The sequence below is a fragment of the Chiloscyllium plagiosum genome, chromosome 28 (genome assembly GCF_004010195.1).
Source record: "Chiloscyllium plagiosum isolate BGI_BamShark_2017 chromosome 28, ASM401019v2, whole genome shotgun sequence".
In the NCBI taxonomy this organism is placed as follows: Eukaryota; Metazoa; Chordata; class Chondrichthyes; order Orectolobiformes; family Hemiscylliidae; genus Chiloscyllium; species Chiloscyllium plagiosum.
The window spans coordinates 44,244,140-44,257,660 of record NC_057737.1 but is presented as its reverse complement, the minus strand read 5'-3'; the positions used below and the strand labels follow the sequence as shown (position 1 = coordinate 44,257,660).

The window sequence follows — 13,521 nt, the reverse complement described above, 5'->3', positions numbered from 1 at the left end:
TCAGTTCCACTCAGTACAGATGTATACAGAACAGGAGCACTTTGTTAAAATATTGCTACCTGTTTCATACAATAAGTTGTTTAGGGGCAATTATATGTCTAGAATATGCCTACAGCACAAGTACAATTCATTCAAAATGGACTTTGCAGCAGAGATCTAGAGAAGCCCCTCTCACTCTACTTCACCTAACACCGCCAACTTTTTCCTTTGTCGTACTTATTCAGATTAATGGCCAATCATCTCAGCTATGTAATTACTGTAAGGAGGTTTTGGGTACAAGCTCATAATTCCTTGAAGGCAGAGTTACAGGTAGATAGGATAGTAAAGAAGGTATTTGGTACGCTTACTTTTATTGATCTGTGCATTGAGTATAGAAGTTGGGAGATCATGTTGAGGCTGTTCAGGACATTCGTTAGGCCACTTTTGGAATACTGATCTCTCTGCTATAGGAAAGATGTTGTTAAATTTGCACGAGTGCAGAAAAGAGTTACAAGGATGTTGCTGGAGTTGGAGGGCTGAATAGACTGGGGCTATTTTCCCTAGAGCATTAGAGGCTGAGGGGAGACCTTATGGAGATTTATAAAATCATGAAGGGCATGGATAGAGTGAATAGCCAAGGTAGGGAAGTCCAAAACTAGACGACATAGGTTTAGGGGTGAGAGGGAAAAGATTTAAAAGGTACCCAACAGGTAACATTTTCACTCAGAGTGTGGTGTGTTTATGGAATGAGGTGCCAGAGGAAGAGATGACATCTGGTACAATTACAACATTTAAAAGGCATCTGGTTGGGTATATGAATAGGAAGGGTTTGGAGGGATTTGGACCAAGTGCTGGCAAATGGGACTAGATTAAATTAGGATATCTGGTTGGCATGGACGAATTGGACTGAAAGGTCTGTTTCTATGCTGTACATCCCTATGACCATAAGACCATAAAACCATAAGACATAGGAGCAGAAATTAGGCAATTCAACCTATCAAGTCTGTGCTGCCATTCATTCATGGCTGATAAGTTTCTCAACAAATTCTTCTGCTTACTTCCCATATGCTTGATCCCCTTGATACTCAAGAACCTATCTATCTCAATCTTGAATATACTCGATGACCAGGCCTCCACAACCTTCTGTGGCAATGATTTCATAGATTCACCTCTCTTTGTCTGAAGACATTTCTCCTTATCTCTGATCTTATCTTTACTCTAAGGCTATGCTCTCGGGTCCTAGTCTCTCCTACCAATGGAAACATCTTCCCAACATCTACTCTGTCCCGGCCATTCAATATTCTGTGTGTTTTAATTAGATCCCCCCTCATCACTTTAAACTCCATTGAGTATAAACCCAGAGTGCTCACACATTCCTCATATGTTAAGCTTTCCATTCCTGGGACCATTCTGTGAACCTCCTCTGAACACGCTCTAGGCCCAGAACATCCTTCCTGAGATATGGGGCCCAAAACTGTGCACAATGCTCCAAACGTGGTCTGACCAGAGCCTGAAAGAGCTTCAGAAGTACATCCCTGCCCCACTTTTATATTCAAGTTTTCTCAAAATAAATGCCAGCACTGTATTTGCCTTCCTAACTACTGACTCAACCTGCAAATTTACCTTGAGAGAATCCTGGACTAGAATTCCCAAGTCTTTTTTCACTTCAGACTTCTGAACTTTTTCCCCATTTAGAAAATAGTCTATGCCTCTATTTTATTCCTACCAAAGTGCATGACCTCACACTTTGTCACATTGTACTCCATCTGCCACTTCTTTGCCCACACTCTTAGCCTGTCCAAATCCTTCTGCCACCTCCTCAGTGCTACCTGTCTCCCTACCTACCTTTGTATCACCTGCAAACTTAGCCAGAATGCCATCAGTTTCTTCATCTAGATCATTAATGCATTAAGTGGAAAGTTGTGGCCCCAACAGTGAGCCTTGTGGAACACCACTTGCCACCAGCTGCCAACCTGAGAAGGATTCTTTTATCCCCACTCTCCGTCAGACAGCCAGCCTTCTATCTGTACTAGCATCTCATCTCTGACACGATGGGCTCTTATCTTACTTAATAGCTTCCTGTGCGGCACCTTGTCAAAGGCATTCTTGAAGTCCAGATAGATAACATCCATTGGCTCTCCTTAGTCTAACCTGCTTGTTACTTCCTCAAAGAACTCTAGAAGATTTGTGACCTCCCCTTGATGAAACCATGCTGACTTTGCTCTATTTTACCATGCATTTCCAAGTATTCAGAAATCTCATCCTTCACAATGGATTCCAGGATCTTATCCAAGGCCAGGGGTAGGCTCATCAGTCTGTAATTCTCCGTCTTTTGCCTTACTCCCTTTCTAAACAGAGGTGTCATGTTAGTGATTTTCCAGTCCTGATTCTAGCGATTCCTGAAAGATCACCACTAATGCCTTCGCTATCTCCCTTAGAACTCTGGGGTGTAGTCCATCTGGTCCCAGTGATTTACCCACCTTCAGGCCATTCAGTTTTTCTCGCACCTTCTCCTTGGTGATTGTCTCCAGATTCAGCTCTGCCCCCTCACTCTCTTGAATTTTTGGGGAATTACTTGTGTCTTCTACCATGAAGACCCACATAAAGTAATTATTCAATTCCTCAGCCATTTCCTTGTTCCCCACTACTATCTCTTCAGTGTTATTTTCCAGCAGCCCAATGTTAACTTTTGTCTCTCTTTGCCCTTTATACATCTAAAGAAGCTCTTACAGTCTTCCTTTATATTACTGGAAAGCTTACCCTCATATTTAATCTTCTGCCTCCTTTTTTTTGTTGCCCTCTGTCGGTCTTTGTAAGCTTCCCAATCCTCTGGTTTCCCACTGCCCTTCACCACATTATATGTTTTCCCTTTTGCTTTTATGCTATCCCTGACTTCCATGGTTGAAGTCATCCTTCCCTGTATCATGCTTCATTTTAGATTAGATTACTCACAGTGTGGAAACAGGCCCTTCGGCCCAATAAGTCCACACCCACCCACCGAAGTGCAACCCACCGAGAGGAAACCGGAGCACCTGGAGGAAACCCACGCAGACACGGGGAGAATGTGCAAACTCCACATAGTCAGTCTTCTGAGGCGGGAATTGAACCCAAGTCTCTGGCGCTGTGAGGCAACAGTGCTAACCACTGTGCCACCGTGCCGCCCATATGAATCTCTGCTGTGTCTCCTGAATTACTCCCAGAAACTCCTGCCATTGTTGTTCCACTGTCTTTCCTGCTAGGATCCTCTCCCAGTCAATTCTACCCAGCTCCTCCCTCATGTCTCTGTAGTTACCTTTATTCAGCTCTAATACCTCTTCTCCCTCTCAAATTTCTGAGTCGATTCAGTCATATTATGACCACTGCCTCCTAATGGTTCCTTCATCTTAAGCTCCCTTATCAAGTCTGTCTCATTGCACAACACTAAATCCAGTATTGCTTTTTCCCTAGTGGGCAACACCACAAGTTGCTCCAAAAAGCCATCTCGTAAACATTCCACAAATTCTTTTTCTTGCAATCCACTACCAACCTGATTTTCCCAGTCCAGCTGCATATTACTTAAGCTGATCACTTAAACTATGCCTCTCTGATACTTCTTTTCTATCTCCTGGTATATCTTCCACCCCAGCTCCTGATGACTATTTGAAGACCTGCACATAACTCCAACTATGGGTTTTTTTGCCTTTGTGGTTCCTCAGTTCTACTCACACAGATTCTACACCATCTGACCTGACTTCGTTTCTTACTCTATGACTCGAAGAGATGTTCAGAGGCTAGGAATTCTGTGGCAAGTAACTTACATCCTGTTTCCTAAACGTCTGTGCATTATCTTCAATGCATAAGTCAGGATTGTGATGGAATACTCCCTACTTGCCTGGGAGGGTTCAGCTCCAAAACATGCAAGAGGTTCACCCTGGTCAAAGCAGTTCACTTGATTGACACCTCGTCCACTGTCTTTAATATTCACTCCCTCCACCATCGATGCACGGTGGCAGAATTGTATACCATTTACAAGATGCATTGCAGTAACTAACAAAGGGTCCTAGAACAGTATTTTCCACTCATGACCTCCACACCAGAAAGACAGGGACAGCAATTGCAAGGGAACACCACAACCTACAAACTCCCCTTCGAACAATATTTCCCTTACTTGGAAATATTGCCAATCCTTTACTGTTGCTTGGTCAAAATCCTGGACTTCCCTTCATACCAGCATGGGTGTTCCTCCACTCCATGGACTGTCCTGGTTCAGAAAGGTGGCTCACCACCACCTTCTCCAGGGCAATTATGGATGGGTAATAAAAGCAGCGATGTCCACATTTCTGAAACTATTTAAAAACTATCCCCTTAAGTGAATTTTTGCTATTTTTCTCACCTTGTACACTGGTAGCAAGTTCTCCATTAATCACTCTCTGGGGAATGATGTTTATCCTCATTTCCTTGTTGAATTTGTAAGTGATTATCTTATCTTTAAGACTCTTATGTTTATTATGTAACCAAAATCCTGTTCACGATTACTAAATCAGTGACAGATTTTAAGAACTCTTGTGCTTTGTTATTTTGCATAGCTTATAACACCACAATATCAGAGAGACTCCCAAAAATTGCACCGCTGGATTGATTAATCCATGAATTCGAGGAAATTGTTAATAATGTTGCATAAACAATGATGTAAATCTGAAATGTTAGTGGATGATACAGAGCCTCAAATCTTTATTAATAGTTTGTTATGCATTCTTGATTACCTGTCACCACCAGCTGCAATAGTCGTTTAGTTACACCTGGGATTGATAGAGACTCCAAGAAGCCTGACTGTCAGTAAATATTATATGTGTTGAACATCGTCTCTAACTGTATACATGAGAAGCCTTTGCAAAGATTTCTACATAGAACTGTCTCCCAGTAGTTCTAGTAGAATCATAGAATAGAATCCCTACAGAGTGGAGTCAGGCCATTCAACCCTTTGAGTCACACTGAACCTCCCAAGAGCATCCCATCCAGACTCACCTTCTACCATATAACTCTACTTTTCGCATGACTAATCCACCTAACCTGCACATCTTTGGAGTGTGGGAGGAAACCCACGCAGACATGGGGAGAATGTGCAAACTCCACAGAGACAGTCGTCCGAGAGTGGAATCAAACCTGGATCCCTGGTGCTGTGAGGCAGCAATGCTAAACGCAGAGCTGCTGTGGGCATGTTGTCTTATAAAACTGTTAATGTACATTATCTTGTTTACATGCTAATATTAACCATTTGCTCAACAGATTATAGCAAAGAGATTTAAGTATGTACAAGTTTGTTATTTTAGGTATACAATAACAAGTTGACTTTAAAACATTTTTATCAATTTGGAGGACAGTGTATTTTATTCGGTTTCCTGCATATTTATCAGAAACTGACACAATTTAGCAACAGGCTATTCTGTCCACCAAAACTTAGCCCAAAACATATGGGTCTGATGATAAAATTATAAAAATCTGAAGCCCAACCTAATCCCATCTCCTCGTCTCCCACCTGTGGAGCTGGAACAAGGACTAGGCATCTAAGTCTCTGCTAGGGGGTGTGTTACCAATTTAAATATTTTAATGAGGCTGACAGCTTGTAGGTTTGATAATGGGTTTCCTCGTCCTCTGGAAACCTGGCAACCGAAAAGAGGCATGAATAGCTTCCAGGGAAAGTTAAGTAAATTTACAGCACAGCTTGTGGGTCACGAGGATCAGGCTGAGGGATCCAATTTATCTAAGTTATCCACAGTTAGCCCCTGTCAATCAGGCTGATAGTTGGGTGGGGAACCTATCATTGAGCGAAATACATGCTGTTAACTTAATAGATCTTCACAGTACATGGAGACTCAGACATCTCAGTTTCCCATCAAAAAATCCTCTTTATCACTGATGTCACCTCCCCATTAATATCCAGTGTCAATATTTCCTCCCCACAGTATCATCTGGTTTAATCCCACTCTCTTGCTTGTTCCCCTTCACTGTGTTCTTCGTCTTCCAGCAATGACATCATTTTCTGACTCAGTTAACTTTTGGTGTCATTGCCAAGTGAATTGCAAAAAATAGCTCTAAAGGTAAACTCAACATCCACAGGTCCGTCAGCTTAACTTTAGGTGTGGGAATATTTTCAGAAATTTTAACTCAGGAAATGAATAACAGTCACATTGGGCAAGTGCAGGTTACTTAAGGAAAATCATGAGGGATTTCTTTGGGGAACCAAAAGAACTGCAGATGCTAGAAATCAAAAACAAAAACAGAAATTGCTGGAAAACCTCAACAGGTCTGGCACATCTGTGGAGAGAAACAAGAGTTAACGTTTTGGGTCCAGTGGTGCTTCTTCAGAACTGACCCTTCTCAGGGGAACATTGAGTTTACCTAACTTTCTGGAGTATTTTGAAGAGGTAACAGAAAGGGTTGATGAAGGCAATCCAGTTGATGTGGTATATGGCAGTTTCCAAAAAGCATTTGATGCAGTGCCATGCGACAGACCTGTGAACAAAGAGTAAGATCAAGGAATAAAAGGGATAGTAGCAACATCGATATTAAAATATGCTGCCTAACAAAATAAAAAGCAGTGGATATTATCAGACTGGAGGTTGCTTTGTAGTGGAGTATCCCTTGGATCATTGTTAGGTCCCTTACTTTTCCTGTTGGCTATTGATGACGCAGACCTTGATGTATGAGGCACACTTTCAGAATTGATACGGTGATACAAAATTGAAAAGCATTGTAAACTGAATAGGGTGGTACAGAACTTTAAAAGGATACAGACAAGTTGGTGGGAAGGGTGGAAAGATGGCAGAATAAGTACAGAAAATGTGAGATGATTCATTTTGGTAGGAAGAACACGGGAAGGCAATACAAAATAAAAGGTACAGCTCTAAACAAGGTACAGGAGCTGGGGACCTTGGTGTATATGTTCATATGTCACTGAAGATGGCAGAACAGGTTGAGAAAGCAATTAATAAATCATACTGTCTCCTACGTTTTATTAATAGATTTTAAGAGCAAGGAGGTTATTTTGAATTTCTTTGGGACACTAGTTCAATCTCAGTTGGAGTGTTGGATCTAGTTCTGGCTTTAGGAAGAATGTAATGTCATTGAAGACAGTACAGAAAAGGATTCATAAGAATAATTCTAGTGATCAGGAATTCAGTTTCAACAATAGATTGGATAACTTAAAAACTATTTTCTTTGGAGAGAAGATTGCAAGAGATTTGATAGAGTTATTCAAAATCATGAAATGTTTGGACAGAGTAGCTAGTCAGAAACTGTTCTCACTTGTGAAAGGATTAAGCATCGGGACACAGATTTAAAATAATTGGCAGGAAAAGCAACTTGAGAAATAAATGTCTCACATAGCGACTGGTTAAAGTTGAGATGTACTGCCTGAGAGTGAAGTAGAAGCAGGTTCAATTGAAGCATCTGAAAGGGAATAAGACTATACGTGAGAAGGAATGATGTGCAAGATCATGGAGAAATGGTAGGAGAGTGCACGAAGGAATAAAACTGGTAAGATGTCCAAGCATCAACTCAGGCACCAAGGTCAAAAACCTGGAACATTCTTCTAATAGCCCTATGGATGTCTCTACACCGCCTTCTTCTCTGCAATATTTCGGGATGACACAAATCGAAAATAATGGAAAATAAAACTAAGTGAAATATTCATTCAGAGAGCCATTGCAGACAAGATGGGCTTCGTGAGCTCCTTCTGTCATATAACAGTGCTGTGATTCTATGATTCTGAATTTATTTTGAAAACAGATCTAATATTTGGGGCCAGATCCTGCCTAAAATAGCTCCCGCTAATATCAGTCATGGGTGTCATAAGCAACTTTCATTGCTGGACACAATTCAGAGCTGCTAATAAGTAGATAATTTGGCCCTCAATGAAGACACTACATTATAAGTTAATGTCTCTGATTGAGAATTAGACAATTTAAATGACAATTCCTATTAACATTTGGGAGAGATAATTTTAAAAGAACACAATCTAGTGAGAATTCTCAAAGGGAAAGATATCTTACAATGACTTCATTCCTAAGTCTTTTGCAGTTCCAAATCATATGAGAGAATGTTGAAATTATTCTCCCCAGCCCAATGTGCTATTTTAAAATAGCCAGAGTAAACTTAGATCTTGACATAGTAGCAATGTATATAGGTAAGTGAAGACTATTCTTATTAAACACAGCAAGCTGTCAGAACCCTGTCATGTTCCTTTGCCTATTAATTCATGACATTAGGGTAAATATAGAACTGAAATTCATTTCTGTGATTTTGCAAGAACAGTCAGTAATAGAATGTTGCTTATTGCCACTTCTCATTTGATGGAATCTTTACATTAAAGTGGAGACTTTGATTGTATAAATAAGTATTTTCTGATGTTTACACTATTTCATAATTTATGCAATATAATTATAATGAACAGAATTGGGCAGAAAAAAAGTCAGTGGATCATGATCCATCCTGTCAGAAGGATATGAAAGATCTGATGGAATAATTGACAAGAACAGCAGGAGATTTTTCCCAGTGTCTTGATATGTTTATTCCACAATCAACATCAATGAAACAGATCAACATTTCCACATTGCTGTTTGTGGGAGTTTAATGTGTGCAAATTAACTGGTGGATTTCCCTGTACTTTAGCAGTGACTGCACATTAACAATCTTCATTGATTATAATATGCACTGGAATGTACTTAGGTCTTCCATAGGCATCATAGTCTTTCTAATGATGAAATTAGCAAGTAAATATTTACCATGAAGTTCTTTTGTCTGCTATTTTGATACAGGCATCAAGGTGTTTATTAAATAGGTTAACCCCCCTGCTAAAATTGCAGGCAAAGGACTACCATGTGAACATGTTAAATGCTCATCCATTAATATCACCAAGAGTAGTTTCTAGACTTTGGTTTCAAATTGAATCCCTGATAATATAAAGAGTTTAATATAAAAATCAATTTACATTTTTGCAATTATCACAGAATTCCATAGGTTGCAACAAAAAAAACTTCTAATATTCCCTTGACTTTGTATTTTTGATATCAAGGATGCAATATTATGTTTTGGATTCCATAATGGATAGTGGTTCTTTTAGCTTCACAACAGAAATTGTCAGTGATTGAGATGAAGATTCGTGTCCTGTTAGTGTTTTTTCTATTTATTGTACCTATATGGCATCTTCCCTCATACATAAATGTTCAAAATTGAGGTTTGATCCAATTAAAGTTCATGGAGATTTATCAGGTACATTAAAAAGAGTTAATTAAGTTTATGAACAAGAAAATTTAATATTGTGACACATTATAACATGAGTGTGGGTTAGATATGCAATGTAATGATAATGGAATGTGAACATGGATGGACATTCTACTGAGATTCTAACAATTGAGATTTGAGATAAATAAAAATTGAACATAGTGAATATACCCGATATTGAAAGTGCTCAAAAAATTAATGGTAACAGAGGACATGGAGTAAAGACATGATTTGGGAATGCACAGTCATCATGATCTAATTGAAACACCATCAAAATTTGTCAGTGACAGAATATCTGAAACAAAAGCACTGCAAATGCTCAGCAGGTCAGGGAGCCTGTATAATGAGAAACCGAGCAAGTGTTTCAGATCGAGAATTAATCGATTGTACCTGTCCCTGTTGAGAATTATGATCCTATAACAAAAATTGCTGGAGAAACTTGGCAGGTCTGGCAGCATCTGTGGTGAGAAAGCGAAGACAATGTCTCGGGTCCGTGACGTTCATCAGAACTGCTTTCTCTTCACAGAAGCTGCCAGAGTTGCTGAGTTTCTCCAGCAGTTTCTATTACAGATTTCCAGCAGTTCTTGATTTCATCATCTGAGAACTCTGATATTTTTGGTTTTCTGTCTTCCTTGCTGCCATGAGATGAACCGTAACTAATTTCTCCTTATTTGGCAGATTGTGATTTAGGAGCCTGCACTGTAGGAACTCTCACGGTCACCACCTCCTGGGAAGGCAGATGTCCAAAGTGGTCAGAAATAGTCTTGAGAATAAGCACTGGCGCGCCGAGGCTGTAGATGGCGCTGTGAAACCTACCCCCACTCCCCATCACAGTGTGTCCCCCCCCCCCTCAGTGCCAGCGTCACCTCTTTCCTCCTTGACGCCGTCTTGTTGGTGAACGGACGGGCGGCTGCTCCGTTGCTGCGGCCGCCACCTCCATAGCGACGGATGCGAGGTTTCTCCGAGTGGTAGAGTTGGGCATTAAAGGGCCGGGCATTAGAGAGGCAACCAGCGGCGGGGCTCTCTCGGCCCGCAGTCCCGGCACTGAAGGAGGAAACGCGGCTGAAAGGCTCCGGGCCTCAGGGTAGGTGAGATTGAAGGAGGAGGAGGAGGAGGAGGAGGAGGAGAGTGGTACCCAGGAGGATGCAGGATGGGGAACAAGCCCAGCAAGTGCATGAAGATGCTGTCACTCTTCTTCCTCATTGGGCCTCTGTGCTGCTAAACACCCAGAGCAGAACAATTAATTTAGTCTCTGGATTACTTGTGTAATTACCTCATCGTAACAATGAAACTCTTTTGTAAGACTACATCCGATATTATGCAGGCTCCAGACTTTATTCAATCCAACATTCGTCAACTTTTCTTTAGGAATTGATACTTGTTTCCCCACCTACCCTTACCCCTTCAGTCCCCACCTGCACAGTCCCTGTGGTACTGGAATCAAAACTTGTAACTTGACCAAACTGCAGGAGAACAAGTAGAGAAGGCACAGTTCAGTGTTGTTTTTCTTTTGTAAACATTGGCCCAACACTTGCATGCTTTTGATGTCTGCATGCAGTCCCCATGCTGAACAAGGATAATAAAAAAAGGATCTTTCACTTGTCCTTCTAATGAATATTTTAAAACAAATAGCTCAGTGGTTATGGTGTTAGTGTTTGATTGACACAGATTATAAAATTAGGACTCACTGGTGTTGTTTTAAGATGATTACTTATTTAAGCATATCATTACTTAACTATGTATGAACTAAAATACTTGTGAATTAATTCTTAATTATTTTATGAAAATGCAGTGCCTCCTATCTAATTATGATTGAAATTAAATCTATATTCTATTTAACACTGGGAGTGTATCAAATTTGTAATTCCTGAAGTATCAAAGCTTTGATATTTGTATTGTTTGAAATCTAAAATATGAAAATTAACCCACTTTGAAGTATGTTTCTACTGATTCCAATAAAATGATTAAGGTAATCAGATTTTTAGGAATTTTCTGTAGTTTTGTTGTACCTACATATATGAAAGTAAGCTTACAGAGAACATAAAGACTGACAGTAAGAGTTTCAACAGGTGCATGAAGAGAAAGAGATTGGTGAAGACAAATGTAGGGCTCCTACAAAGAAGAATCGGGGGAATGTATAATAGTGGACAAAGAAATGACTGAGCAACTGAATACATACTTTGTGGTTCTGTCTTCACAAAAGAGGACACAAATCAGATACCAGAAATGTTGGAGAATGCAAGATTTAGTGAGAGGGAAGAACTGAGGGAGATCAATATTAGTAGAGAAATGGTGCTAGCAAAATTGATGGGATTGAAGACTGATGAATCCCCAGGGATTGATAATCTACATCCCAGCATACTTAAGGAAATAGTTTGACAATTAATGGATGTACTGGTGGTCACCTTCCAGGATTCTATAGACTATGGTACAGTCCCTGCAGATTGAAGGATAGCTAATGTCACTCCAGTGTTCAAAAAGGGAGGTAGAGAAAAAACACGGAATTATAGACCAGTAAGCCCAACATTGGTAGTGGGGAAAATTCTTGAATCCATTATCAAGAATTTTATGCAGAGCATGTAGAAAGTGTTGGCAGGCTCAGGTAGGGTCAGCATGGACTTATGGAGGGGAAATCATGCTTGACAAATGAAAGATGAAGATGAAATGAATAGAGTTGACAAGGGGGAATCAGTCGATGTGGTATAGCTGGACTTTTGGAAAGCCCCGCATAAGAGATTATTGTGCAAGATTAAAGTACATGGGATTAGGGAAAGTGTATTGAGATGGATAGAAAATTGGTTAGCAGAGAGGAAACAAAGAGAAGAAATTAGTGGGTCTTTTTCAAAGTGGGGTACTACAGGATTTGGTGCTGGGACCTCAGCTATTCACAATACATATGGATGAGGGAACAAAATGTAACATCTCAAAGTTCGCAGACACCAAGTTGGGTGAGAGGGTGAACTGTGACGAGGATGCAGAGATCTTCAGCATGGTGACTCAGTGGTTAGCACTGCTGCCTCACAGTGCCAGGGACCCAGGTTCGATTCCAGCCTTGGTTGACTGTCTGAGTGGAGTTTGCACATTCTCCCCGTGTCTGCATGGGTTTTCTCTAGGTGCTCCAGTTTCCTCCCAGAGTCCAACGATGTGCAGGCTAGGTGAATTAGCCATGCTAAATTACCCACAGTGCTCAGGGATGTATAGGTTAGGTGTATTAGTCAGGGGAAATGTAGAGTAATAAGGGAGGGGAATGGTTCTCGGTGGGTTGCTCTTTGGAGGATTGGTATGGACTTGTTGGGCCAAATGACCTGTTTCCACACTGTAGGGATTCTATGATGATCAATGATCCTTCAGCATGATGTGGACAAGTTGGCAGATGCAGTATAATTTGGGTACATGTGAGGCTATTCACTTTGGAAGCAAAAGCAAGAAGGCAAATTACTACCTGGATGGCTGTACATTGAGAGAGGGGAGTGTGCAGCAGGGCCTGAGTGTCCTTGTCCACCAGTCGCTGAAGGTAAGCATGCAAAGAAGGCAAATGGTATGTTGGCCTTCATTGTGAAAGGTTTCGAGTACGGGAGCAGGGACATGTTGTTGTAGTTATACAGGACCTTGGTGAGGCCACCTGGAATATTTTGTGCAGTTTTGGTGTCCGTTTCTGAGGAAGGATGCCCTTGCTCTCAACGGAGTGCAGGGAAGGTTTCTTAGGCTGATCCCAAGGATGGCGAAACTGAGGTATGAGGAGAGATTGACTGGGTTAGGATTGTTTTCGCTGGAGTTTAGATGAATGAGGGTGATCTGATAGAGACTTATAAAATTCTAACAGGACTAGACAGGGTATATGCAGGGACGATGTTCCTGATGATGGGTGTGTTCAGAACTGAGGGGTCACAGTCTAAGGATTCTGTGTCGGCATTTTAAGGTGGAGATAGGGAGACATTTCTTCACTCAAGGAGTGGTGAGCCTATGGAATTCAGGAATTGATGCCAAAACATTGAATGTATTCAAGAGGCAGTTAGGTATACCTCTTGGGGCAATTGGGATCAAAGGTTATGGGGAGAAAGTAGGATTAGGCAATTGAGTTGGACGATCAGCCGTGATGGTGATGATTGACGGAGCAGGCTTGAAGAATTGAATGGCCTCCTCCTCTCCTATCGTCTACGGTTCTATATCTTGATGAATAACAGTACAAAACAGTGAGACATATATTCTCATTGTGGTAAGGATATTGCTGCATCTTAGCACAGGTGTTTTTTTTAATCATGCTTCTTGAACTCTACCTTA

General features: G+C 40.9%; 1 protein-coding gene across 6 annotated transcripts in view; it reads left to right on the top strand.

Moving 5' to 3' along the window:
- The first annotated feature begins 10,112 nt into the window (after positions 1-10,112).
- srrm3 (serine/arginine repetitive matrix 3) overlaps positions 10,113-13,521 on the top strand; it is a 772,181-nt gene continuing 768,772 nt past the window's right edge. For all 6 annotated transcript variants that reach the window (XM_043718790.1, XM_043718791.1, XM_043718787.1 and 3 more), the window contains exon 1: positions 10,113-10,324. The gene's annotated coding sequence lies outside the window, so the exon portion shown is untranslated. The remainder of the gene's footprint in view (positions 10,325-13,521) is intronic.